The sequence below is a fragment of the Stegodyphus dumicola genome, chromosome X1 (assembly GCF_044657685.1).
Source record: "Stegodyphus dumicola isolate Sdum_Otavi_A_Nest chromosome X1, ASM4465768v1".
Classification (NCBI taxonomy): domain Eukaryota; kingdom Metazoa; phylum Arthropoda; class Arachnida; order Araneae; family Eresidae; genus Stegodyphus; species Stegodyphus dumicola.
Window position 1 is genome coordinate 40,863,708 of NC_140780.1, and position 6,000 is coordinate 40,869,707.

Consider the following 6,000-nt stretch of genomic DNA (forward strand, 5'->3'; position numbering starts at 1 on the left):
TGCTTCTCGCTGTAAGTATGAAGTTGGCGCAGATATCTCTCCACATACAGTTGTTTGGTGAATGCTGCTCGATAACGCATAGATCTGAATTTTGCATCGCTTGCAAAATAAATTTCTTACACTGCTAGCTTTCATTATGCAGATAGCCTTTAAATGAGTCAGTTCAGCCTTTTTTTTTTTTTTTTTTTTTTTTTTTTGACAACTGAATACTGGCATTTCAAGCCGGGTTCGAACCTAGGCTATCGGGCTGGCTTCATGGATGTTTTTCGTGGTTTTGGCCCATGTGTAACATTAAATACGAAACCCTTTTCCTTAGAAATTCCCTGACGGTGGCATCTCTACCCTTAGGCAGGTAGCGCTTTGCCGTATTCCGATTACCAAATAACAACAACCGATAATGTTTACCACATTTACACCCACTCCTGAGGAGTGACCGACATTTGGAAATTAGCTGAGAATTTTAGCTTTTGTAGCAAATCAAGGACTTCCTTTTTTCTAGGATTTCTAACTGCTTTCAGGAAAATTGAGGTAGGTGATTTTTCATGCTTTCAAATAAATTGAGTCATTTAGAATATATTTTTTAATTATTTTCTCGGTATTAGAAAGAAGCTTTATTGAAATAGCACTTGTTTAAGTAATGGAAAAAAAAAAAAGAGAAAGTCAGAATTCTAAGCAATAATGTATGCAAATGGCTTTCATCTAAACAGTTTTTTCAGCTTTGATTTCAATTTCTGGGAAATGATTCTGATATTAGTTATCATCGAAACTAATTAACATAAACAAAAAAAAAAAAAAAAAAACTATTGAAAGAGCAAAGTATTGCAACAAATGTAAAAAAGAAGCAAACGGTTTCCTGAGACTTATCTTGCATTACATGACACAAATCATATTTAAATAAATTAATTCAAGCAGGAATTTCCTATTCATTACAAATACTATAGCAGTAATAAGAAGTTTGAAGTGTAAAAATCACGAATTTAATGTATCTAATTGTTTTTTTATACAGTAGGGTCCCGCAGATTCGACTTCCGATTACTTGGCATTCCGTATGACTTAATAAGGTAATGCTTTTTAATAGCTAAAATCTACTTGTCAAGTAGAACATTGTATGTAACAAGTAGAAATGTATGTATGTATGTATGTATGTATGTATGTATGTATGTATGCACGTGTGTATGTGTATACACACATATATATGTACGTACATATAAATATACACATACATCCGTATATACTTGCACACATACATACATTTCTGAATCAGAGTACCATTTTAAAAATGCCAACAGACATAAAATAGAGTCAAACCTAACGTCAAATGTGTTTTTTCTGTCCATTTCACAGATAATAAGGTATGAAATCATTAAAATATATAAAGTGTAACGTCTGAATTTGAAATGTAAAATTCAAATGTTTGGTAGGTTTTAGAAGGCAGATTAATAACATAAATAGCTACTATTTGTTATCACTAACTATACTGCAATTATTTTGAAATTTCTTACGTAGAATAGCAGACTTGAAATTTACGAAATAGAATGAGCATTTAGAGAGCCTTTACACCTTATATTTCCTTAATTTCTGCTCTGTCGTCATTTAAATCGTAGACACGTTGTATTTACTACTTATATAGAATATCAAACATATTAAATCTGAGAGGAGCAAAATATGGTATTACAGCTTTAATAAACAATGTTATTGGAATGAAAAAGGAGCTAATAAGTTACATCATCAATGTATATTTTTCTAAACACCTTTTTAACGAAATTTGCACATAGAATTTGTGGCAAAGGAATATTACTGGTTAAAACATATATTTTTGGACGTTTCACTCTCGATTTGGGCAATATAAACTTTCAACAGTGGCAAAACGGATAAGATCACTGAACTTTGGTAATTCGATCCGGGTTCAAATTCCGCCGAACGCATGGTTGCATGGGCACTTTTTTGGTATTCCTCTATAATGTGTTCTAAGCCGGTTTGGCATAGAAAATCCTCCGCGAATCCTCTTTTCAAAATAGGTAATGTCAGTAAAACGTGTTTAAAGTGTATCATTCTATTTCGTTTTTTTGTTTTCTGAAATCTTATTTATTTCAACAAGCTAAGTGTACGTATCCAAATGATCAGAAGGTTGTTGATGCTTGTTCCTTGATCTATTGCACCAAGATATTTTACCGTACATTTATTTACAATTTATTTACAAGTCGTATGCCACCTGGCATGTTTAGAAGCGTTATGCCTCCTGGCATGTACATGATAGACATATTCTGCCACCTGGCATGTGAATTGGTACATCATATTAGTTTTCTGCCACCTGACAGATACGATGCAATTACCTCAATTAGCGGTAATACGCCCGACATTTTGGCGTGTCCGCTTCCCTTACGTTCTGTAACGCAACTAACTTTTTGTGTGGTGCGCCCTCTGGGCACAAATCACCTCAATCACCGAGGAGGCCAAAACATCCTCCCCCCCCCCGATGAATTACATTCATCTTAATACAATCTTCAATATATGCAAACAAGTAAATGAAAAATATAGAAACTGAAAACATACAAAAACCTTCAAAAAGTATAAAATTACATGTTACACTTACCAATCTTCTAGCAAAACATCTTATATCTTACTATATTGAAACGTTAACTATGAGGGTTAAACTAGAACAAACAAATAAAATTATTAGTACAATAAGAAATGAAAATAATAATAAAACATATTCAATATAAACCAAACGCTTAAGTTAATGTTCTTCAACTGGTAAAAGACACAGTTTGGTAATAGGACGTTTAATGTCCCCGTGCACAGTTTTTAGTCTAACCACTCGGACATTATTGTCTCTTCCAGGAAACACTTCTATTACTCGCCCGAGTTTCCAACGTAATGAAGGCATATTATCTTCTTTAATGAGAACCAAGTCATTTAGACGAATATTTCTGCTAGGCTGTCTCCATTTGCTACGCTGCTGTAGTTGGCACAGGTACTCTTTAGACCACCGTTTCCAAAACCCTTGGAACATCTGCTGTGTTAGTTGCCATCTTTGCAATGGAGACACTCGTACTTCGGTTAAATCTTGTTCCGGAACAGCTGTTAAAGAAGTCCCTATAATAAAGTGTCCAGGAGTCAAAGCTGTCAAATCATTGGGATCACTGGAGACCGGTGTTATTGGCCTCGAATTTAAGCATGCTTCAATTTGTGCAATTAGAGTTAGAAACTCTTCATAAGTCAAAATTTGAGTTCCAACACATTTCTTTAGATGCAGCTTCATAGATCTAACAGCTGCCTCCCATATACCACCATGATGTGGAGCAGCTGGCGGGTTGAATATCCACCTTATGTTTTCATTTGCCAACCACCTTTGAAATTCTGAAGCCTTCCGTAACTCATTGGCGGTAAGCATACCAGATTGCATTTCACGAGCGGATTTACAGTTGTTCACGAAGCGCAGAACATAAGCCATTATTCCCAGTATTTTGTTTAAATTTCCGTACAGTTCAAGATTTAGTAACGGTTCTGTAGATTCCACAAGTGTTTTCAAATTAACACATTTTCGTTCTTCACTAACGTTTTGCAAGTCAGCTTCGGTATTCATTTCGTTTATGTGATGTCGAATATCTACGTCTGAAAGCCAGGGTGGCCCAGAAAACCAATCACTATTATTAATTAGAGCTTCAGCATCCATCCCCCTCGTAAGTTTATCAGCAAGGTTTCTTTTCCCACTGCAAAAGTAGCAGTTGTTTAAAATTGTTTTCTCCTTGATTTCTACCACACGATTTCTAACAAATTGTTTCCACTCGTTGGCAGATCCCTTGATCCAGTGAATGCAAATTTGGGAATCAGTCCAGTAAAATATATTTCCCTTATCCAACTGCGGAAATATCGATTGCAAATACGAACCTAATCTTGCAGAAATTAATGTTACCAAAAGTTCAAGCCTAGCGAGTGTTACCCTTTTTAATGGAGCCAAACGGGATTTCGACACTATGAAACTTGTTTTACATTTATTTTTCTTCTTAAATCTAAAATATGCTACGGCACCATAACACTTGGGACTGGCATCAGAAAATATGTGAACTTCTATTAACTTCCAACACATATCACTGAAGTACCGTCTGGGAATTTCGAAAAACTTTATTTTTTCAACTTCTTTTAACCATTCCTGAAATATGAATTCTGTATCAAAGGGAACATTTTCGTCCCATTGAATACCCTTTTCCCACATAGTTTGCATTAAGAGTTTAATTAGAACAGTAAATGGATTCATAATTCCCAAGGGATCAAAGAGCATACCACATGCTGCTAAAATGATGCGTTTAGTTACTTTGAGATTTTGTAACTTCTCAAACTGAGATACATCTATTTTCAAATTATCATTGACATTGTCCCAGATAAGACCTAAAACTTTCAACGGTACCAAAGAGTCTTCAGATGTTTCACGAGAGTCAATTGCAAGTTTCCATAGTTCATTCAGCTCAGGTGAGTTTGAAACCCATCTACGTAAATTCATACTGGCCTCGCTAAGAATGAAAATCATGTCCTTGCTTAAATGTAAGGCCTTTGCTACATTAACTGTCCCAGAAATTAAATCATATACGTAAAGCTCTTTTAACATACTGCATGCCTCTTCGTAGGCATCTTCATACTTTTTTAAATGCAGTCTTACTGTAGCTGTTAATAAATAAGGTGAGCACTTGACCCCGAAAGAAACTCGATTGTGTTGAACTTGTAAGTTGGAATTACTGTGATCGAGATTTGACCCTTCTTCATTTATCCACAAAAACTTTAAAAAACCCCTATCTTCTTTAGCTAAGCCTACCTCTAAAAATGCACGCTGAATGTCGGCACAAAACGCAATTGAATGTACCCTGAATTTAATGATAATCTTTAGCAAATCAGGATTTAAATTAGGTCCGCTTTCCAAACAATCATTAAGTGATAAATTTCCCTTACTTTTAGAAGAAGCGTCAAAAACTATTCGAACCTTTGTAGAATCCTTCTGCTCGCGCACTACCGCGTGATGAGGCATGTAATACCCCGTTTTCAAACTACTATTTAAATACGTATCTACCCGTTCCACTATACCATCTCTCAAGTGTTCATTAATTATCTCATTATATTTTAAATATAGCTCACTATTTTTCTGAAACTTATTATTTAAAAATTGTAAACGCTGTTTCGTGATTTCATAATTCTTATTTAAACCTTCAACACCCTCTTTCCACAATAATCGAGTTTCATACCTTTTATTCTTGTAAGTTGTATTTCGTTCAAATGACTCTAAAATTTCTTTATCTGATAGAGATATTTCTTTATCCGAACTTATCCCAATTGCTTCTAATTCCCATAATTTTTTAACTCTTTCATAATCTAAGTCCTCATTTACAACGGTTATATGATTAACTCTTGCGTCCTTACACTTTGATCCTTCGTCCTTGCCTTGAATCACAAAACCGAAAGTGCTTTCTGTTGCGACTAATTTTTTACAAATCTTCACGTTTCGTTCTCCTAAAATTTCCCAAATATAATCCGAACCTATTAATACTTGAATTTCGTCATTTGTACCAGCATCTGCTAATTCTATTCCCTTCTCAAACGCTATCTGTCGTATCCACCGAGAAGGAACTTTTACTTGCCCTAGTGTTATAGAATCAATGACTATTGCGTTAATTTTTATCTTTTTATTGGGATGGTTTACATTTTGCAGTACGATTTCTACGATGTCATACAAGCGCTCTTTTGCATCTTTGCATCCAAATGTGAAAATGATAAGCGCTTCTTTATTAATAATTTTCAACCCCAGTGAATCAACCACTTCTCGTAAGATGAATGACTTTGTTGACCCTGAATCTAGCATACAACGTAATACCTTTTCGTTCCCCCCTTTACACCTAACTGCTGCCGAAAACGTCTGTAAAAGAACGGAAGTCGGTAGTTTAATTTTGTTATTATTTTCATTACATAAGAGCGAAAGAGAAGCTTCAGGGATTGGCGTTTGTTTTGTCTGAT